The sequence below is a fragment of the Anoplolepis gracilipes genome, chromosome 4 (genome assembly GCF_047496725.1).
Source record: "Anoplolepis gracilipes chromosome 4, ASM4749672v1, whole genome shotgun sequence".
NCBI classification, from domain to species: Eukaryota; Metazoa; Arthropoda; class Insecta; order Hymenoptera; family Formicidae; genus Anoplolepis; species Anoplolepis gracilipes.
The window spans coordinates 5601352-5626350 of NC_132973.1; the positions used below are offsets into that span (position 1 = coordinate 5601352).

The 24999-nt window shown below is 38.5% G+C and overlaps 1 protein-coding gene across 9 annotated transcripts in view; it reads right to left on the reverse strand.

The window, feature by feature from the left end:
- LOC140665025 (uncharacterized) overlaps positions 1 to 24999 on the reverse strand; it is a 196793-nt gene that overhangs the window by 48068 nt on the left and 123726 nt on the right. The window lies entirely within an intron of this gene.

Sequence of the window (24999 nt, forward strand, 5' to 3'; positions counted from 1 at the left end):
AATTTGACGAACGTGTTTACTAAGCGTTATTTCCGTAATTGTTAAATTGGTGCAAAACGCGCGAGTCACCGGACGAATATCGAAATAAGTCGAGCGCGCCGCGAAGGGAAACGTCACTTTCAGGCAGAAGTGACGCAAAACGTTCAACTATACGCGTCCGCGATGTTGTGTATTTTTCATTCGTCGAATATGTACATAACAATCGGGACGTACGCGTTTCCCAACGGCTAAATAACGCCAGTTCGTTACGTCGCGCGTCGCCCAAGAGAAGCGGCACAAACAGAAGCAGCAGCGCAACACACAAGCGGTGGTGCTTAATGTTTTAAAAGTTAAATCGGGCCACATACTGTTCCGTTCTCGCGATCCAACACGATGCGACGCGGCGTGACGCCCGGCCAAACGACCGCGTAGAATTCAATATCTGGCCGGGCCAAACACGCGGCTCGAATTGAACGAACGTCGCGTCGCGTCGCGTCGTTTTTCCATGCATTGCAAATGCGGCCATGAATCTGTTAAACTATTGGCGAGGACGACCGCGCCGGGTACAGCACGCTCGACGTGTCCATCGAGGCGTCCCCGGGGGGTGGATGCGTGTAGACCGGAAAAAAAGGGCCGACGTTTTCCTCCCCTGCACGTCCCTCCTACCCTTCTCGCCTACCCGTCAGTCGGTAGTCGTCGTTGGCGTCGCTCGTCGCTCGTCGCTCGTTCAGTTATACACCAGCCGGTAAATAAACAAGCGCATGGTTATCGTAGGGATTAAAACAGTGCCGCAGGGCGAGCGCCTTGCGTCAGCCTCGCGAATTTGACGTAAATTGTTAGTAGAGTCCCGGAAATCGCTTAGCGAGTCAGGTGTCGGACTTTTGACGAAGAGGCAAAATAGTGAAAAGGGACAAAAGAAAGAAAAAAAGAGAGAGAGAGAGAGAGAGAGGTTTTTGCTTTGCACCGTGAAATGCTCGTTTACACATCCGAGAGTCTTTTAATTTTCGGAAATTTGAGTTTTCCATTATACGCTGCAGACGCAACAGAATGTATTTACTTACAAAAGTAAAATATGCACTCTCTTCTGTTATTCCTTGTAAATCCATCACTAAAAATACGTCATTTACCTCGTTTTCTCTCTTTTTTTTTTTTTATGCTTTTACTATCGAGTAACTCTTTAGTTCAACTCGAAATTCGAGTTGGAGTAACAAAACGCGGAGGACGATTAAATCACGGCAATGTGGAGAGGCCACTTTCGTGAAATTCCAACATACATATCTCCGCGAGTGCGCTGTTCCTCGCACATTCGTGAAATAAATGCAGCCTCCGCTATAGGATGCACAAACTTAGGGGTGGCGCAGACCAAGTATCGCACTTTTACGGCCGTCACGTCGGGCCAAGTCGAGCCACATTAATTGCTTTCGAAATTACGGGGCGCCGCTACTTTGGCTGTACAGTTGTTTGAAGTCTACGCCTGCGGATCCCTTGCCTGGGATACGCGGCCCACGCTTTGAATAGCATACAGTTGAATTTTGCGCGAATTAAACGGTGAATTTATATTCGCGCAGTAATGTGTGTGGTAGTAAAGAAATCGTTTGCGCGCTTTTGCACAAATTAATTACCCATGCTATTTACGCTATTCGCGCAAGCTCACAATGATACGATGAGCATTTGCGAACCGATTGTTTGGACGGAGCTATTTAAAACTTAAATTAATAAAATTAAATAATTCTTGTAATTTGTTTACAAAATTTATTATTGTTAATATCTAATAACAATTTGGCAGTTGGAAATCAATTTTTATACTCGTGAGAAAGGAATGTTTAACACGATTAGAAGCCTTCTAGAAATCGAAAAATCTGCTCTTTTTCACTCAACTCTTTTCCTCACCCGTAAGAAATGTCTGTCAAAAATCGAATGACATCCAAATTGCCAAGCATATTTCGTACTAAACTTTGACAAGTTGCAATGCACGTTGCAAACAGGCGCGCCACGGCCGATAATATATATATATATATATATATATGTACTTTTTATAAAACACACATGTGAATCAGGAGAGGGCTGCACGAAGTGAATGGAATGCAGGGGCAAAATTTATTCTGGGACAACAAAGTGCATCGGTAATTCGGTAGGGAACTCTTTTCGATACCCGATCGATCTCTCGCTCTCGCGCGTCCGCGAAAGAAAAGCGAGAAAATTTTTCTTCTCTTCAGCGGCGTTCGCGACAGATTGGCAGCTAATCTCGGGAGCGAATACGCTATGAGATAAAATTGTGCGCCTGTAGGATAGGCGGATCACGGCAGCCCTCGGAGGATCGGACTGGGGGGAGGAGAATGGCGGAAAGAAAAGGGCCGTCGCTGCGGGTTAGAATGTAAAAAAGTTAACCGGTGATGAGATTGCATTTTAATGCCAGCCGCGCGCATATCGGAAACAGATTTCCGTTTTTACCCATCTCTTTGCTTATCATAGACCGCAATTCCCCCATTCCGCATCACTACTGCAGTCGCCGAAATACCATATCAATGGCGCTTTCCGCGGCCAGGTGTAGCTATAAGCTCCCGCGCCTTCAGTGCACGATTCCGATATTCAATTCCCGCTCGTGGATTTTGTGGTAGCGAAGGAGAAAGAGAGAAGGAAAAAAAGGAACTCTTATATAACGATGCATGCTGCTGCTGCTGCTGCTGCTGCTGCTGCTGCATCGCTTACATCCTGCCGTCGTTCTTCGACGAGCTCGCAAAAACAAGTTGCAGTGGATTTAAAGCTCTAAAAGTCTAAGAAAAACCAGTTTGGAGATCCTATCCTAGAGAATATAATATAAGGTTAAAATAAACTTGTTTCTTATATAAAAGTACTTTTTTCCTTACTATTATTTAAAATACCAACTTTTCATAGAGCCATATCTTTAATCAAATATTCATAGTAAAAAGTAAAATATATGTAGTGTTTTACTCCTTCAAGAAACAGATAATTATTTTATAATTATTTTAAAAGAAAGAAAGCATAAAAAGATATGAATAAAAAAGAAAATAAAAAATAAATAAAAAATGAAGGAAAAAAAAAGAGAAAAAGCGCTAAATTTTCCGGCAGTCTTCATTTCAGCGCTATCTTCCTTTTTATCTTTCTCCCGAGGACCTCGTGCGAAAGATGCGAAATGTTATTTCGCAGCGATTGTCGCAAGCTCTCGTTCAGTCCGCGTACTTTCCCCAGTTTCTTTTACTCGGTCAGCGCCGACGGTGGTAAGTAACCCGGCGGGGGCTCGCAATCGGCCGAACGAAAACCGAAGGTGGAGTTCGCGATGAGCAGTCCGTCGTGTGTCATATTTCGCTCGCTCGGCAAATAGATTTCGCCCGTATTACACATCTAGCTCGCGCGAACGTAACGTCGCGATAACGCCGCTCAGCCCCCGGGGCTCGTGTTATCTCGCGCGATATAAAGAGCGCCGGGCGAAATCTCATGATACGATATAGTGTCATTCATGAGGTATCGGGATGGCAGCTTTGTGCCGGTTCCGGAATGTTGTTCTTGATTCGATCGTACACAGGATTACCTATATTCACATCCGCCATTTATTTACATTTCTTTCTTTTTATCAAGCATATATTATTCTGTATCTCGATACTCAACTATTTAATAATCTAGAATATGATTTTTTTGATAGGTAATCTCTTCTAAAATCATTTGCTTGTTCCATGTAAAATACACAATTACAATAATACGACTAAATAAAAATATATGATACATTTTTTTATAAGAATAAATACAAGGTTAAGGAGTTTAAAAATTCAAGCCGTAGTCTGGCGAAAAAGATTATTATTCCAGAGAAGAAGCAAACGGAGACGAGGATATGGCTGAGATAAAAAAAATAGACAAAGCTTCTTTGGAACTCTTCCGACTTTTGACATCAGCACGAAGGTCGTTATCGCGTAAAAAGAGATTTGAAGAAGAGAGTGCAGAGATTTGAAGAAGAGAGTAAAAGACTGTTGGGTGGACAGTAACTTTCTCCTCTTCCTCCTCCTCTCCTTTCTCCTTCTATCTTCTTTTTTTCTATACGATTCTCACGGGATACGGCGTTTCCGCTTTCCTGTCGAAGCTTTCCTATTCTATGTACATCGGCAACTTTTGATGGCCGCATGTATACTGTAACAAAATTAGGTCATATCTTACGCTCGATATCACGCTTCTAAAAGTTATGCATCGATTTGATGCATAGACGACATACCTCGATAACTAACAAGAAGATGACTGCTCGGCAGAAAAGATGCAACGTTGTACAATATAAGTTCACGAATCATATGCAATACAAAATCACGAGTCATTGTTAGTAAGAATGATACGAAACGAAAAAGTAAATTTGTTTTACATCTTAAATTTATTAATATTATACATAGATATATAAAGTTATATATAGATATTGATTATTTATATATGTAGATATTTATTAATATATGGTGAAATGGAAAACAATGTTTGAAATACTGAGTTTATCATTTAAATTAATGTGTCATTTTCAGAGTAAAATTAATTGGAGAGAGTTAAAAAAAACAGAAAAACTGCATCTTATTTTTAAATTTATATTACGTGGTATATATGTATTAATATTTATATTTAATACATTAATTATTTATATATTTATATTTAATATATTACATTCAATTTTATACAATTTACATTTATTATTCTATTTATATTATTTTTTACATTTACATTTTAGGTAAATATAATTTGAAGTTTAACGAATATAATATCAGGCTAATGAAATTTATTTGTGTCAATTTTGTAATATCTGTGTGCAGTTCACTTTTAGTCAGACGAGCATATATGGTCGCTAATGAAAATGTACGAATAACATGTTGTAGTAAAGTCTCTTGTTCGTACGCTATTACTTCGGTTACTAAAGTGTGTACTCGTAAATAGTTTCTTCTTACCGTATCTAACATCTAACACTGAAGCACCTGTTCAACTGAGTCGTGCCCCGCTCGCTTGAGAGATGTTGGCTGTGGGAGCCACTCATCTCTTCCAGACTTTGGCTTTGCAGCGAGATGTTTTCAACAACAGATACTCAATACGATAGCGCGGTAACAACCGACTAATGCCGTTTTACCGTTCATTGTTTCTAAAGTGATAAACGCTTCAACGCTCTATGTTTATCTCTAAGGATCGATCAATTGTTGTTACGATATATCACTAAAATATGATGAAATCTAAAAATGAAAATTCTGTTAAAAAAAAACTTGCTAAAAGTTTATCAAAAAATTAAACTTTATTATTTAGCTAGAAAAGGATTAATTTCCAAATAATTAATAATAAACATTTTCAATTGAAAACTTGCAATAAAAATATGACAGCGTATCGCGTGTCTGGCAATCGGACGAGCTTTCCATATATGTTTATGTGTGTGTATGTGTGTGCGCGCATTATATAGAGTGTCTCTATTAATAATACGTTTATGGCGGTTAGGCAGTAGCGGGCAAGACGGGGTGCTTATGACAGTCAGGAGGGGTTGATGGTGTCCCGCAATCCTCTTAGCTCCCGACCGTCCTTGCCACGAAATGTCACCATTCAATACCGAGGAGATAACGCGCGCGCACGTGCCTTACCGTCGGAAATTACAGGGACGCGCTAGCGTTACACATCTATAGCGTTTACGCGCGCGTGTCATGTGTCCGCCGGCTTACGTTTACGCTAAGGACCGGATTTCCTGTCGCAAATTGGCAATTCATACGTCGGTTAAGTCTGGCAAACTCATTTGCCGTGATTTCATTGCCACCATAATGAGTCGGATATTCTATTTTATCAGTATAAAGGCAATTTTGTAGACCAATTAACGATTATAAATAATAATAATAATAATAATGAAATAATAATAAATAATGGAATAATGTTTGCAGAGCTGATATATGAAATTTTCAAGAGTAACATGGATAGAAAATTAAATTTATAGATGCGCGCGGAGAAATTTAATCTGTGCTTTTTAATCCAATGATTAATGAGCCCTTTTGGAAATAAAAACTAAATATATGTCTAAAGTGTCTAAAATCGAATTAAATTATAATTAAACATTAACAGAAGCGCGATAAATCTATTATTCGGCAATCGATCGATCGCTTTTGCCTGCTCGCTTTCGCGATGCGCAGGATGTTATTAATTAATTAGCGAAGATAATAGCAACAAATGCACAATACAAAGTTATTTAATATCTAGGAATAGACTGTTAGATTCATTCCAGATATATAGCGATGAACTAGAACAGAAACTAATGTGCAACGTGTAGCAAGCTAGCTATTGTGTGCCGAACCTTTAAAGATATTACTAAATTAATTAGTCAACTAAATTAATTACAGCGTGTAATTGTATATGCTCGATCAATTAAATAATTCGATTATCATAGGCGAGGCAACAGTCCGCGAAATGTTTGAATGCAATATCTCTCGGCGTGTATTTCTCACACATGTAGATTAGCGCGGACATTAAATAGAATATGTGAACATCGAGTAAAGATAGATGTATGCGCGTAATATTTCTCATAACGGGATAAAAATTTAACGGAAACGTTTTATACGGTAAAACGTGTTTTCTAAATGAATTACCTAAATCGATCGATAATTAAGCGATAATTAAGTTATTAATATTTTATAGAAACATATACGTATAAAACGGGAGGTATCAAACACGATTATTTTAATAACAGATTATTGTGTAAATTTGAGAGCAATTTTTTTTAAATGGTATCATAAAAAAAAGTCGTTAAACAATTATTGAAAACGATAAATATTAATATATTCATACGATGAGCTTTTTTGCGAAAAGCCGGCTACTGTAAAAAATAAAAGAATTCGTATCCTCGATGAATCGGTCTGATTAAAAATCGATTCTGTCTATTGCTATCGTTTCAACTGGGCGTGAATTTTAGGACGCGTGGGTATCTCGTGGCCGGAACGTCAAAGGGGTGGCGATGCAATGGCGGTAGAAGATCGTGCGAGATCGGAAGTGTGAAGTGAAGGCCGTAGGGGGAAGGGAAGAAGGGTTGGAGGCTCGAGTTCGGCGAGGTGGAAGAGGTGACTATAAACCACGGAAGACAATAGCTGCTTCGGTAATAGAATAACGCGAGACCACGGCACGTCCGATAGCGATTCAATTAATGCCGTTATCCAAAGGGAGGGGGATCTTGCATGCGCGGCTTTTGATCGCGCGCACCCCTGCCCCGTCAGAGCCCCGTCCCTCGCTCCCTCTCCTTCATCGGCCCCTTGCGACTATCCATTGAGCCGGGGCTTGTTGGATATTCGATCGGATAGATTGCCGCTGTTGTTCAATATCGTAGGCACCTAGTGACAATAAAGGTCGCTCTGCCCCTGTCGATCCCCGTCGACTCGTTTCCCCTACTTCTACCCCTTTCCTCTCCCGCCCTCGGGATTCAATCAGTATCCCGTTGCGCACCCACGCGTGCATATCTGGACCGGGGCAATAAGTTTCCGGTTCGCGCATCGGTGACGGACGGTGAGGAAGTCAATTGACCAAACGTGGAATTAAATTTATGTGATAGGGACTGATACAACCGCGTGATGCTCTTTTTAAATGTATAAATGGCATGTTTAAAATATCTGGCGAATGTCACGAATTAAAATTCAATTGCTGTGGTAAAATATAAATAATGTAAAACACGTTCCTCATATTTGATGATTTATCAATTTATAATGGCAATCGAGTTAAGTAAAATAAAAATCAAATGTCAATAAAACGTTATATGTTAGTCATATAATTTTGAGAGATTCCAATTTTAATAAAAATATTTATAACAACAGCGAAAGGAATTTTGTCATTTTATATTTATTGCAGAATTTATAAAAAGAGAAAATTTTATAAAATATCAATATTGTGAAAAAAAAAAAAAAAAAAAAAAACAAAAAAAGAAAAATGTCTCAATGGCATCTTATTTTATCTAAAAAAAAAAAAAAAAATAAAAGAAAAAAAAGAAAAAAAAATACGAGTTTAAATTTCGATTTGACAATTTTCGCAATGTCATGTCCTTGGTCTTTGAGTTTCTCCAGCATATCTAGAGCGTCCAACTTAAATTATGGCACACTAGATTTCGCATTATAGTTCATTTGGCCGATTTCCAATTACAATTGAACTGATTACGATAGAACAAACGGAGAGGAAGAGAGAGAGAGAGAAAACGGACTAGCAAAAAGCGTTCGCAATATCCTGATAGCTCGCTTCGCGCCCAACGGATCGTCGGCGGCGATTGCGGAATGTGGCCGCGCGTAAATGCGTAATGTACTTTATTGTCGTGCGCATCGGTGATGTACGACGCGCGTGAATTTCCACAATTTTCACAATGTCCCCGCGGCCGCGACTAATTTCGGCCGGTTCGCCGATTAACCGTATTCGCCTCCATTTCGCGTCGACCAATTAAAGTGTGTGTATTCGCGGTCGGGTTATATTTCGAAAACCGCCGCTCTATATCAAGCGCGTAATCAGATTGAATTGGCTATTAACAAAGCGATACATCACGCGGGGGAAGAAAAAAAGTTACCTATACGCGGAAACGCATTAAAATGTAATGATAGCTTTTTGTGCAGAGATTCCCTTCCCTTTCTCAATCGCCAAGGTTTTATTTGACAACGACTAATTGGCACACCAGGCGAGCCTTTCCTCACCGGCAGAGCTCCATTTTCGCCCCACACTCGACGCGGAAACATGAAATAAAATAAAAGTATCGCGAGACTAGTGCAGAAAATGGTGCGAAAGGAAAGCCGCGGATTTCGCTGCAACGATAGATTCCATTTTATTTACCGAACAAACGTTAGTCTCCTAAAATACCCGCGAATCCGATTGCACATTCTTGAAGCACGTCGTGTTCACATGTTGTTATTATTATACTCATGCGTGTCATTTAATATAGAAGATCTAAGCTATTTATATGTCGAAGAGTTTTGCCTTTAATGTTACGTTTTAATTTTTAAAGAGAGAGAGAGAAAGAGAGAGAGTTAGAATGTAAGATGCGCGCCAAGGGTTGCACGCACGCGTGCAATCTCTCTCTCTCTCTCTCTCTCTCTCTCTCTCTCTCTCTCTCTCTCTACAGTGAGGCGATAACTCGATAAATTTATAATCCGCGGTTGTGCCCTTCCGACAAGGCTGAAGCAACGATTCATAATGGTACCGCCGCACGCGAATCATGTATCATTCTAATTGATTCTAAGGTACATAGGTAGACAGAAGAGAGACAGGTACAGCTCTCACCGGAGTTCACACGAATGAATATTCATCCTACAAAATCGCGAAGGAATGTTTCCGGGGTGTTCCACATCTGTTTCTGATAAACGGATGCCGCCGGTGGAATTCATTTGTTGGCCTAATGGCAGGAAGCGCGAGTTGAAAACGATGAGTGGAATGACTAGTCTTGGGAATTTATGATTCCGTCGCCTCCCCTCTGTCCAAGCTTCTCCGAATCATATATGTAACTTTAAGTCGAGAGAGATCACGGCTACTTTGCAAAAATAGTGTTTCACTGTTTCACTGACTTTTCTTGGATATTAGTTGTTATCAATTAATTCTTTAAACAGTTATAAATCTAATCACCTTCATTTATTTTTAATTATTCAAGAAACTTAATATTTGCTTTTTCTCGAGCAATATTTTTATTAGATTAAAAAAAAAAAAAAGAAATTATTAAATTTTAAAAGTTTATTTATAGATGTGAAAAAATAATGTTCATCCTTTAATGAAAATACTCGCAAACAGGTTAAACCGTTTCTCCAACTCTTTATCCAGCGAGACAGTTCAACGATGAGTTCGTATCGCGGATACAAATACCAGGTGCAAAAACGACGATGGCGCGCGGTGCATTATCGAAAAAGGAACAAAGAGCTTGCGACTGCATGATCCTCTGTCTCCGTTATCGGGGCACGCCGCTCCGGTGCAATCGGTGTTTATGAAGCAAACACGCGCATTATTGTACGCACGGGTTTCACGAGTGCTATTAAATTCGCGGGTGGCGAATTGTGTTGGCGTGCGAAATTCACGCAAGAAATTTCGTCTGATCGATTGTGTGTTTCGCTCGAAATGGGCGTACAAAATTAAAAGGGTCAATCTTGTATCTCGTACGCGACAGAATCATTAAAGTTAACCGTGTCGCAGCTCTGCTGTTATGCTAAATTATATAAACTTTATATTTCCGCGGCCACTGCGCTCTCTCTCTCTCTCTTTTTCTCTCTTTCTCTGTCTCATCGCTGACAGTATATACATCGCGCGAAGCTTTATTGCCAAGCTGTAAAGCATCCTGAGATGTGTGTGTGTGTGTGTGTGTGTGTGTGTATGTTTAGCGGTATATATATATATATACTTCACATATATATATATATATATATATATATATATATATATATATACTTCAATTTTATTATACGTAGACTGCAATAAGGTGAAACGTATAGGAAGTCATTCCTTCGTTCGTACGTACACTTTCTTATCTTTCTCTCTGCGCGCGGGGAGGGCAACAGACATTTTGCACTTTCTCTCTAGCAGGCGAGAAACCATCCCCCCTCGCGCCGCCGCCAGATATACGCGCGTATATATAAGAATTTCTTTTCCTATTGGGAACCGTTCTGCTTGATATACGACTCGGCTAATGCAATAGATAAGACGGCGCATTTGTCATTGACGCTTTATGGCGATCGTCTTTCGCGTTCGGTCGGCTCCTTTCTTCTTCCGCCACTGTCAACTGAAAATCATCCCTACGCTCTTCGCGATATTCCTTTAACGAAAATATGTATCTATTTTTCTTTCCCTTGCTTCCTTACGGTGATAAATGTGACGGCGCGATCGTTGTTGGATCAACCGAAGATAGTTCTCCGGTGAAATTAACAATTCTATTTGTTGGAGAAGTCCATTTATCTTTCGACGGATAAGAGGATATTGAGGAGGCGGTTACTATCCTTCTTTATTGTTATCCAGGTATAAAATTTGAAGCAAATCATTATTGAAATTCACTTAAGTATAGACGTCCTGTCATTTGAATTCAACGGATGGCTTAAAATGGAAATTTCACCGTTTCTCCATTTTCTTCACTCAACCCGGCTTTGGGTTTCTGATATCGTTTCGGTCTCAGATCGCGTCAAAGGGTCGTCGAAACAAACGTCAAACAATCTCGCGAAAATACGAAAAAGTTATACTTTCTTGAATAAACATTTCTTTCATTTAGCCGAAGCAGTCGATGCCGCGAGTTACTTCGCGAATATTAAAAGCTCATAATAAAATAGAGAATATAAAGTTTAGTTTTAATTGAAATTTAGCAAATTATAAAAGCGGAAAATGTGTTGTGTGTGTTGCGAGATGTAAAATAGATAACTAAAAATTTATTATTATTATTTTTGTTATCGTACGTGACTTCTCCAATTTTTACGCGCGATGCGTGCTTTTTTTATTCAATTTTTTTTTCTATTACTTGGACTATTTTTTGAAAAAGTGTCTAATGAAAACGTGCGACAAAAATTTACATGAAATGGCGACGTTCTAGCGTCAGCAAAATTGGTTTCATCAACAACATCGTGTTGACAGGAAGATAGTAATAAAATTATTCTATAAGTGTAGTTATAGTCTGTACAAGAGCAATAAAGATTAAAGAGGGGATCGATGTACTTCGAACTAAGACCTGCAGTGGCACGAAATCAATTTACATTTTCGCCACAGAGTATCGCTTAAAATGAATTTGCATTTCTGATTCGTGCGACCTCCGATCCTCTATTCTCATCTAAAAGTATAATTTCTCCTGAAATATTAAATTCTTGGAATACACATTTTTGCTCGCGGAACAGCGAACGCGGATGCCTTTATCGTATTATGGTAATACTTATACTCCACTATACCAACTTTTCTCTACATGTTGTCCCGTCGTGAAACATGTCGCGGGTACGAAAAAAAAAAAATGTATTTTTTCCCCCTCGAGCACACGATACGCTATCGATCTTATCAAGTGCTCGATATGTATAACGTCATGGACGCTTAAAATAGAAATAATAACTACGTGGGTAAAACAAATATCGCTTCGGTGGCTTTGATTTTCACGCAAAATATTTTATTTAGCAAATGGAACATCGTGTTTTGTATTTAAATATTTTGATAATGCCAGTTGCTCTCCTGAATATTATCTCGTGTGATATTATGCAAACGCTTCCGCGCAAATTGAACGACGACAATGTACTACTCGCTATCTCGCGACTGCGACATTTCACATTTCGGCAATGTCAGGCTTCCTCCACGCGAGACGAAAATCTTAGCCGCCAATCCAACGCACATACGTCGCAAAATTCTCGAGCTCCTCCATCGCTCCTCGTTAAGATAAGAATCACATACGCGCATACATTCTCATATAAGTACGCTCTCATATATCTACGATATATAATCGCGGCCGTGAAAGTAGATTTAACGATATTTATTATTATTTAAGTCGGCGATGCGCAATATATTCAGATTTACCGACCGCGTGTTCCTCTCTTTCCAAGGAGAGCATCATCGAGAAAACGTGCACCGCTCGCGTGTCGCGCGTGTGTGCGTATTTTTACGTGCACACACGGGCTTTCGACATTCAATACGTAGAAAGACTCGGTGGAAGTGGATACGGTTGCTTTACCAGCCGGCACATTTGGCCAAATTTATCGGCCGACCAACGACCTGACCCTCGGTCTCATTCGTCGGGGCATTTATGTTATCTGACCGAGACATGAGAAACCCGAGGACCCGATTTCTTGGCCACGCGCGTAAACGGTAGATAGTCTTCTTTCGGGGGCCAACCTGTTCAGGGGTTAAGATCACTCTCGTTATCGGCCAGCTCCGCACATAGTGTGTACCACAGCCAACGATATTAACCTATATATAAAGCCCGGTTGTTATCTGTTTCTGAGATTTAACGCGCAGCGACAGAGAAATATACTTATTAGAACGATGATTAAGAGAGTCTGCAACGAACGGCGATAGATTGCAGCTTTGTCGGCAGGAAAACTGACAATGCCTGCCATTTATGATGCCATCGTCGAAGCGTTCGTTTCGCTATTCTCTCGCAAAGATTAAGATGGACATTAAGAGCGCAGATGTTATCCGGTGATTGATTCCGCTGCTCGAATGGCAGGTGGATCGAGAAATATCTCGCTAGAGATATCACGAGGTTGTTCCACGCTCTCTTTCTCTCTCTCTCTCTCTCTCTTTACGATTCTTTACGATTCTTTACGACGAATGCCGGTTTATTTTTGAATAATCATCGAGAATTGATTTAATTTTGTTTTAATAATTGCATTCATTATCGGACTACCACTCTCTAATCATATATTTTCTAAGAATTAATTATCTAACATGATTCGTAAAAATATTCTGATTTGAACTTAGTCCTCCAGTAGTAAGAGTAATAAAATTTCATTGCGCACGTAATCGGGAATCTCCTTAAACAGAGAGTAATAGAAATTCCTCTCTTCAAGATATTCAAATTAATATAATACAGAAGCTAGGTCGCGCGAATAATATTCGCGAAAAAGGATAGTCACAATGGCGGAAGATACGAGAAGCGCTAAGAAAACGAGGTCGATCCCTCGCGACGATATTGTTCGAATTGATGAAGGCGATCTGGGTTGCTCTCTTAAGTACGCTTTGTGCAGCCCTATAGGAGAATGTTGTCAGATCGGTGGCAATTAATGCGCTTCACAGCGGTCGATCTCTCGCCGTTTGTATGGCATATTCCGGCCGCTCGTTCCCCGCTCTTCGGTGCTATTTAGAGCGGAAGTACACGGACGGTATCGTGCCACGGATCAAACGACAAAGTATCTTCCTTTTCCGTCACGTCGGCGCGCACAGGTAAACTCGCGCCTGAATAGAGTTATATGTATATCGTTGTTGGGCGCGGGGATTTATAAAGTAGATGCTCGCGAAGCGAAATCTCCTCTCTTACGCTCAGACAAAAGTTTCCTCGCCCTAGAAATTCAATTTCTGCGGAAACTCCTCGATGTTAAGAGAATTGCTCTTCTTGCGCGCTCAGAATTCTGGCTCCTACAGGTAACGTCAGGTCGAGCGTGCTAGTAGTACCAAAAAATCTATCTTCCTGATTTATCGCTAGCATCCGTGTGTCGATTACGCCTTTTGCAGAGAATTTACTCGCGTTGTCTGTGCCAAGAATATCGCGGCGAAAATAGACGGTGACTTTTCGAGATCGAATTATTTTTAAGTTGAGTGGAAATATATTATTCAGTAATAATACTCTTCATATATGTAATCATTAAATATTTAAAACCAAAAAAAGAAACGTTAAACAGATTTATAACTATATGTAGGTATAATATTGAAACAAAAAATATATTCTGTGAATTTTCCAACTTTTTATGACAAAGTAAACTTGGTTTCAAAATAAGAAGCAGATTCGAAAATGAAGAATCCTCTTATTGTTAATACGAGCAATTTTAAAACGATATACACGAACAATTTATTTTTCTTGATTAATTTCAAAATATGTATATTCGAAATGAAGAAATGATACTTTAGTCTTACGATACACAAAAGAAATTTGCTGAAATCAAAATTCTCTAGATATTTCGCATAAGACGGATCGACTGCAGTGAGATCGATTGAAGCGTGGACCAAAGATACGCGATCAAATATGAGGCATATTTATTGATAAAGTTATGATCGAGTTCAGCACCAGCCGCGTATTTTCATAAAACCAGGACGCTCGTAACGCGCGACACATGGAGCCGTTTCTTCTATCTCGGTCATCGATGAGGACAAAAAAGCTCAATGAACTACGCGCGTAGACGGATACTTTAATCGTGCATTATGTTTTTCTTACAATTGCGCAGAAATTTTTAGAATAAATATTACGATCATCGCTTAATAAATTAATTATATAGAACCTTTAATTATAATAATATAAATAAAGCTACAATATATATAGCCCACGCCTAACACAGCACAAATTGATAAGCTCAAAAACTTCTGCTTACGTAATCACATATATGATTAGCTCATATGCATAGCTTTCGAGAAATTGTGCCAAAAATGCCGTGCCAAAACTCTTTTATCTCGACTCATGTTTTTTTTCTGTTTTTTTTTTTTTTCCCTCATTTTTGGGACGCAGAAGAGTGTTCTTTAGACATCTCCTAAAGATTGATAGCTGCGATATACTGCGAATGAAGCATTTCGGTCGACGAGAACAGAGGAAAGGAGATCGAGCCGGACCAGTATCAAGGCAGTATAACATGCAAGCTAGCTTTTCTCTCCCTTTTCATTCTTCTTTCGCGTCTCATCCTCAATACTGTGTCGGTATAGCCATAAAACTCACTCGTCATCGATGGTATCGCATAGTTTCGCGATTGTACCGTTTCTCCCATGCATCCTACCCGATAGGGAAGAGCGACAAGTTATTCACGTTCCTTCATCGGGTCCGAAGTTTCGGGGAAAATTGGATCTGAGCCATCGATGCAGTCCTTGATACGGAAGTGCTACTAGAGGAAGGGAGGACGAGGCTAGGGTAGTTTGTTGTAAAACTTTCATCCTGTAAACGCGAGCTGTTGCCGAAGGTGTAGTCATTCAACCATGCGCAACCGATATGTTCCATACCGAGTGTTTCTGACCAACCGCGTTTCCTAAGAAAACTCGTAGAAAGTTAATCAACAGCACAGAGGCAATATCTAGCCGGACAATATGTTTTAGAAAAAAGATTCTATCCAATTTTTTCCCAGATTCGTCAAATCCCATGATATAAATATAATTTTAAAAAGAAAAAGAGAGAAAGAGAGAGAGAGAGAGAGAGAGAGAGAGAGAGGGGAAAACTCATTAAATAAATGTAATCACTAGGAAATCCTTTAGTATATTCGATCGATCTGTACGTTTGGGAACAACGGGACGATGCGAAATCGCCGGATGTCTTGCGAGCGGGTTATCCATCGGCGATGGTCGTTATCTCTGATCACTTAGTGTACGATGTACGCGCGCGCTATACGTGGTCGGTGAGCGAAGCGAGCGATAGCTGTAAGGGTACTTTAATTAGGACATGTCTGCTGGCCGAACAACATCCTGTCGGTTATGGAGCATTGGAAACTTCTGAGCCGGAACTCACCGCGACATCGATTCAAACATTCGCGTATTACTGTGTTTGCGAATAACCATGTTCGTTGACGAATTAAATTGATTAAAAACTCATAATACGTTTTGTATTTATCAAGATGTGCTATCGCTCCAGATTTCTCTTTTTGACGATTTCATCTGTGTGCAATCGCATATTTAGAAATAAAAAAAAAAAAAAAAAAAAAACCGAGTCCCAAATACGATCGTTAAAACTTAACGAATTAAACGAATTCAAATTATCTATAAATGTATAAAATTTATATGTAGATTTTAATATTTAATCTTCATGATCACACGTCGTCTCTATCAGTTAGCTCTGTTATTATTATTTTTGTTGGGTATAAATTAAATCAGCCAACGTTGTCACGCGATGAGATATTTCAGGTAACGCCGCCACCTTGTGTCGTATGCGCCGTGTTCCCGAACACGAAATCGCCGGCGACTTGGCCGATAATAAAATTCGCGATTTGCAAACTAAACACGACACGGCAGACAATGCACGCGCGGAATGTATTATATTTTCCTGACGCGATCTTTTTTTTCTTTTTTTTTTTTTTTCTCCTCTTCTTCTCTTTTCCCAACGCGATGTGCGCCTCGTTGCCCTCTCCTCTCCCCCTCTTCCCCTTCCCCGTATAAAATGTTAATATTTATTCTGCCACTAGGAATTCTTTCTTATCTGGAAAGTACATCGTAACTTCAGTAAACTTTATATTGCAAGCACGTCCGGCGTTCGACGATGTATTTCTTTCGTTGAGCGTACAAGCAAAGTCCACGTTCCATCATCAGGCTGGTTTTTTTCGTAGTGCGCGCGTATCGTTTTCTCCATTATTCTTTGCAAATTGATCCGTTGAAATTAGCTCGCCTCTTAGCGCTCACAGATTTCGACAACATCGAATGCAAACACATTGTTTAATCGTTGTGAAAATAGATTGGCTGCGAAAGCTATACGTTAACAAGCCGTTTAGAACTATTGCGTTTTGTGTATACATTCAAAGTTGCTTTATTTCGAATATTGGCAATCGTGCAAAAGTAATAAACAGCTTTACACACACGCACATTTCTCGCTCGCTAGATACTAATAAATGAAAGTATTAGCTCCATGTAAAAAAGTTTCTTTTTAATCAGTTTTATATCGTAATTTTTATCACACTGATAATGATGGAAATCCATTAAAAGCAAATAAAGAGAAAAATTATTATACATAGATATTATAATTGATAAGCAATATTTCAGAGGATTAATGTAATTCCTAGCAAATATAAAGATTATAAATTATCTAACTTTTTGGAAAGTATTTATGTAATTACATAATAAATAAATAATATTTTTTTTTAAATTGTAATCGTTAATTATATTTCTTATAAAATATATAGACATATTGAAATTAATCCTACTCTCTATATGCGACACATATTAATTAATTTAATTACTAAAGAGTAAAATATATTCTCTATGTACAATTACATTTTATATATTTATGAGAGGGAAAAACGATTTTATATATTATAATTCATGTTACATATTAAATAGAAAAAAATACTATATAGTTATAACTAATAATACTCATTTATTAGATGTTTCAAAAATACTCGAGAGAGAGCGAGAGAGAGAGAGAGAGAGAGAGAGAGAGAGAGAGAGAGAGACATTTTTATCCCTAAATGAAAAAAAATTAAGCAAGTTTCAAAAAGTCGAACCGCAATTGTATAATCATATATGATTCATATAATTACGTAGATATCGGTCACCCGAATAATGGTGACAATTCTAAAAGAAAATCTGACACGTTATTTTACTCATCAAACGATTTTAACTTTGCCCGTCTTTAATCTGATAATAAATCAAATTTTATAACTCTTACATTTGTCGCATATCAACGCTTTTTTACTTACATTTTTCTCTTATATGATCCACAAAAGATAGATTTTAGTCACAGATCAGCAATTTACTCGCGTGAGAGAGACATGAATACTTAAAGGTATTATCTTTATCCTGAGTTAAGAAGGTGCTTAATCTTGTCCCATTAGCTAATTACTGGCGCCCAAAGAAATTCTGGTTTTACTTTGAACATTCTTGATTAAAACGTCCGTCAGACTTTGCGCTGTAAAGTCTTAAAAATGCATTTTGAACGAGATGTGCTGAATACTAAAATGACGCTATTCTCATTTTTTTCATTTGCTTTAAACGCCAGAAGTCTTTCTAAAATATACATATATAAAACTATACATTTTTTTTATTTTGAAGAGAAATAGTATTGATTTCGCAAAAATAAATCAAAATTCGACGCTGTGAAAATTTGTTATGATTAAAATTTGTTTAATAGGGTATCTACTTAAATGTTGGAAAAAAATTCTCTGAAAATCGCAGCGTAAATCTGGGTTTGTCCCGATTTTTTCTTAAGCTATTCTTTTAATAGGCACTACTCAATCTCTATATCAATAATTCTAGAACTATTAAAACTAAAGCCAAAATTTTCAAAAATTAATGGATTTCCACGAAGTGAGATTCCAGCTTCACACACTCAAATGAAATTGCATAAAATATACTATGCGATAAAAAAAAATTAATTCCGCAAATAGTACGTAATAGATTACTTCATGTGTTACTAAATTATTTGATTGTTCTAAAAGCATGATGCCACCCAAAGCCTTATCTTCTCCTAATATCCTTCGTTGATGCGTCTTCAAAAGCATTCATAAAACATTTGTGTGACATTTTTCATTATGTTAATTAGTTTCCACGAAGTGAGACGCCAGTTTCACACACGGCTGACTGTTTACAATATGATAAAAAAAAATCTTTTCGAAAAAATTCTCTGAAACTTCTCCGATTTTTCCAAATACAAAAGAAATCCCTCAGACTTCTAGGTTTTCCATGTTTTTCTAAGGAGTATACATCTTGTTTAAACCATTATAAAATTATTGAAAATAAAGAGAAAGATCTTGATAATTTATAATGATCTTAATTTAATTTACAATGATATTAATATGATAATTTATAATAATAATTTGCAAAGTTCTACAAAATTATACAACTTTGTACACTCATATGAAATGTGTTAATATAAACTTTTGTTAATATCAACGATCTTTATTAAAATCTAAACTTGATATCGGGAAAACATTTTGCAAATTTAAAGGAAATCAGCTTAAACTTAGGTCGAATCAATTTTGCATACATAAAAAAGTGTAGACATTATTCTCATTAGGTCCCCTTCTTAAATATGTTCTCGAGAGTAAGAGAGAATATTATTGATGTATTCTTTTTTTTGTTCAAATTAAGTATTTCAAATTAATTATTCTATTCTATATCTTTCTCCACACACTTTTCCGCGCGTTTTCAATTTCAACGTGAAATGAAATTGAAAATTCATAAATTTAAAGTATGAAGAGTACACTCGCGATTGAAGTTCACCGATTGATCAAAATAAAGTGAATCTGCCGACTGTTCTGGTATTTGATCCGCCTTCGTTTTTTAATCGTGGCTCGAGACAGAGCGAACGAATTCCATTTTCTAAATGAACGCGAAAGTAGAACGTACCTCTCCAAACAGAAATTTGTTTCATTTGTCAGGTGAGCAGCAATCCTCACTGCTTGTGAGCTTGTCAAATATTTTCCGATAGCGCGTTATACGATTCGGGATTTGCAACATAGCTCTACAAGCGTATCGACATGTCGGTTAGGTTGACTGCGATGCGGTCAACCTAACGGTTACGCGCGTAAAATTGATCCGGTGCGAAATCCCATAATTGTCAATAACCCGAAACCGATCGATCAGTTTGCGATGTGACGAACCACAGTCTCTCCTGATTTACTTTTTTTCAGGTTGCTCCAAAATTTGAAATCTTTTTTTCATTCGATAAAACGTAGTACAAATGCCGCGACAGTGAGATAAGATTTAATTAATTAAAGAATATATTTCCAGTGAGTTGATTGTAACGTTAACAATACGCCTTGTTGTTGCGACGACATACGCATGTATCATGTAATGTTGCACTTCACGTGCGAAACGAAGCCGTCGCGCAAATTGGATCGCAATCGAAAGGTACTCATTGATCCAATTTCTGCTGGTTCGAATAATGCTACCTCTCTCTTGAGCACGCAAGACCTGTCACCGGAAGGAAATGCAGCGTCGTTAATTGGCAGAAACGCGCGGGAGAATTAATTTGATACGAAGATCGATTGCGTTGAGCTATAAAATATCTACTTTCTGAATTGGTTCAGTTATACTTCAATGACAATAAAAAAAAATTGTGCGTATTTTGCGTGCAGGTTGATTTAAGTGCCGTTACAAACATCGATTATTTTTCAATCATTTTAATCATTTATTTTATATCATCTTTTCTAAAAAAAAATGTTTATCCATCTCAAGAATTATTAGATTTAATCTTCAGCGACAGAAAATATTTTCTCTTTGGAGGAAAGTCAAAATTTTATTAACTGTATCTCGAAATTCTAAAAATAAAGTGTTAACTTTATATAAGTTATTGAACGCGGAGGCGTCGAGTGGTTTCGCATCTTCCCATGTGTACAATCATGCGCGCAACAATCCAAGGATATCTCACGTATCCTCATAAGTTTGCAGGCGATGCTGACGACACTGTCGTATAAACCTCGCAAATTCGGAAACTTCAAACGTCCCGAATAATTTTCAGAACTCCACGGTTGAATACGTGCCGCGCCACTTTCGACGCGTAACTTTTTGACCGTAAGTTTTAAAGAATTCATCGCGACGACATTCTTAAGCAAAGCAGAAGTAGAAAATTTTTCACCTCCAAAGTGCTATATTCTTCCTCTTTAACTTCTATACAACAATTTACCATTTTTCATTATTCATTATTTTAATGACGCAACAACAATTTGAGGATCTATTCTTATACGTTATCTATTTAGATATGACAATTCAATAATAAAAATTAAAAGATTACGAGTTTTCTATCAATTAAGAATTTTTTTTATCGTTGTATAGTATGAATGAGAGCAAAACTTTTATTATATTAAAGTCATTGTCGCTTATGTAATGTCAAACGACGCATTACGTAAAGAGCTCTGTGCGGCAGGGAGATCGCAACGGGAAATGGAATTAACAAGTAGACTCAAAGGATAATTTGCATTTCAACCACAAGCGCCACTTTGATGTCACCGCCGCGGGTTTCATAATCTGCGCTGCCGGATCTTTACTGTACTGCGTTAAGTGCAATAATAAAAATTCACGCTGACGATTGTTCATTTGCCGGTTTAAAACGAGTGGTTTGCGGCGAGTGTGTTGTTCGCAAATATCGCCCGCGCCGATGGCGATCCTCCCATCTGGCGTGCAAAAAAATCATGAGCCACAATGGTTCGGATAAACGATTCCCGCTTCACTGACCCGTTCGTCACCGTCGATATACGTTACCAAAGCGACCGATTGTGCAGTTAAATCGGCTCGTATGTATACTCCCACACCTCTGCGCTCTCCATTTTTAATTCCTATCTATTAGCCAGAATCACTCTCCTCTGTCGTCGATCTGGTCTTTACAGCACTTGAAAAATGCGGGCCAGAAAAGAGTGCGGAAGGATATTGCCTGGATATATTCGCGCTTTTTCCTGTCGCAAAATACATTTCACTCGATGAATATGCTTAATGAAATTCCACGCATTCATACGATATTAAGAAATAACTATCATATTCTTAAGTGTTTGTTTTTACATACTCAAAATATTGTGCTTGTCAGTTAGATGTTTCATTGAGAGGGAAAAGAATGACCTCTCTGTTTGTTTTTTAAATGTTTTCTGACTCCTCTTGGACGAGGACCAAGTGGGTCAAAAGAACATTAAAGCTGTCACATGAGGCAAGTACACATCTATATGTAAGGATATGCAGTGTGCAAGTTCCATATCTTTTCTACTTACCAATTCTCTACTGAATTTGAAATCGATGGAGAAAAAGAGAGGTAAAAGAGTACGTATGGCGTGACTTATCATACGCTCTACATAAATATCAAATTCCACATATATGTATGGCAACATAATTTTCTACTTTCAAAATGTGTAATTATTTTATAATCGTATCATTTCCCTTTTAAATATTAAAGTATTTGTTTCATAAAATGGTTCAAACAGATTGTACGATACAATTATTCCCAATCAATATATCAAGTTCATTTTCCAAATTTGAGACTTATATAATCTTGCCGCAATTAGCATTTAGTATTTGATGAGAAATGGTTATTACCCGCAAATGACCGACGCAACGATAATGAGACTAATTGCTAACAATATTCGTTAAACATAATTATGGGAAATGCATTTCACGCGATCGAACGAGCATGATATCATGGCACGATAGTTCCTTGACGTCAAACCGCCGCCGTCGAAATAAGCCGGATCGATTAAGCCGTCGAACCGTGACATTTGCCGGAGTTCATTCGTACAATTCTAACCGACGGCCAACTTTCGCGTCGGTCAACGTTCGTGGTATCGGCAGAAGCATTTTCTCTAGCTCGGCTGATCTCGCCAGAAAGAAGGGGAAACTTCACTAATCCTTTTATCCACCCTCCTTCCCTCTCCAAGACGCTAATACATACGCGATTTGAGGCTGCTCGGAAATCTATAATTCACGTAATGCCAAAACGCCACTCCAAACTCTGGGCAATTATTTTTATAACTCGATACGACGGCTTAAAAATCGCGTCTGTCTCGACGAACTTTTGATTGCGAAATCTCTTCGATACAATTAACTGTACAAGAATACAACCTTTATAACCGAAACGTTTTACTCTCCTCGGAGAGATGATTTTCGACGTACACGATTCAGGTTTAATAAAATATGTAAACCTATTTCTCACGGGGCACGTCGACGTATTAATATCACCAATATTAATATCTCACTATCATATACGAAGACCGATAACGGAACTATTATTATAGACATGCACGCTCGACGTATATAGAGTAGTGACCGCAATATACCATAAAGGGGATCGACATACTTCTTATCAAACGACGCTGTTTCTAAATCACGACAACCAGACAATGTTACGTACTTAGGTAGAAGAGATTCGTCGTCGACCGTAATTTGCACAAATCACCGACCAAGCTGGAACACGAAAACACTCGGCTGCTCTCCGCACCTACGACGAAAGGACCGAATGCAGAAGGAGAGAGGGGGAGAGGGCGAAATGTCACGCGGGTTGAAGCGCATTACCATACGGTACGACCATGAAGCGTACATAAGGCTCGGCCGTGCGCGGACACGGTGGGCCTGAATTAATTATTTCCTAACGACCCCGAATGAGGTTCGCTTTGTCGACCCCTTTCAGTTCTCTCTCTCTCTCTCTCTCTCTTCGAGTAGAATTAACCCTCGTGCCATTATGTTACGCGTGCGCCGCGATATAAAAAATACAATAGGATAATTTTACTTCTTTTCTCGTTCAAAAAATAAACGATATCACGTTCGTCTGTGACATCGACTCGTCGATTGTCGATTCTATTATTACTCATTAATGAATGACACATTCTATATATGGACGATATGTAAAATCTAATTTAGATAATATTTTAAAGAAATTTATTTGAGACGACTGCACGTATCACGTTAATGTGGCTCTATAAATTTGAACGTTAAATTCGATTTCATGAATAGTAAGACCGTGGATTCGATGTCAATATGCCGGTTCATGCAAAGATTTAACTGATGCACCTACCAATTTGGCTCGTCAATTCTATCGGTATTTTCGCAACGAATGCCGAAAATTATATAAGTCGATGCCATCGGAGTAGCGTTATAATACAAGTCTTAATTTCTCACGGTCGTTAAAATTCGGGCAAGATTACGTCATCACGCCCGCCTCCGGAAAATAAGATTTTTCAACGACTTTATTCTTAACCCATACGTTTTTAACTCGGGGATATTAAGTCGAAGAGACCGGACGAGATGGGGTAAAGGAAGAGTAATGACGGTAATACTATGGAACCTCTTCCGCACGGGGGGGGAGGATTGCGCAGAGGGCAAATTTTGGCGGATAGAGGGCGAGGGGACGGAAAGTCGAGGGCCGGGCGTTTGATGACGTCATCATCTGCTCTAATGCTCAGACATTACCGGGTTTAATTATTCGGCGCCCTCGCCTTCCCTCGGCTTTCCGCTCTTTCTCTTCTCGCTTTTGCCAACACGTAATCGCTCGCACCCTTGCGTTTCTCCTCTCGGAGGAGAACGAGAGATTACGAGGAATGCAGGTGAGAAAGAGATGGACGAAGCGAAGAGAAACGAACCAGTTATCTAGAAATAGCGCGAGACTTTTTACGGCGTGTCGATGACTATCGAAGCGATGATGAACGATTAACGTCGGTAATGTCTAACCGCCTTGAAAGCACTGCAATGGTTATTCCATTTTAACGGCGTATGCTTTCTTTCTGTACGCGCTTTTCATTTCTAAAGGCATTATTCTTGAATGAACGTTGACGTACTAAATGTCGGCAGAGAGAGAGAGAGAGAGAGAGAGGAGGGAGAGAGAGAGAGTAGCGATCTTTTGAGAAATTTCATAGAAGAGAAAAAATGATTTCTATTCAAAAGAATATAAAAAGCAAAAATAAATTCTGTTTTTTTAAATATTAAAGTTATTTAAATATGTATATTATCTAATGAATACAATGTGATGATTTGCATTATTCTATTATTGGTTAAAAAAATGCTTGGAGAGCTGACATTCGACAATTGTGATTCTTTCATAAATGGTATAATTCATAATCTATTCATAATTTATTCTGACAATTTGACAATTCTAGTTTAAACTTCGATTAAAAAAATAACGAATAACGTTTTATTTAGCTGCGCGATCAAGAGAATATTAAAGTAATACAACAATTTGTCATAAAATTGTCATCGATCAATGAATGGCGTTAACCAGCTTTTAATTGACGATCATTATCGCCCCGATTGCGA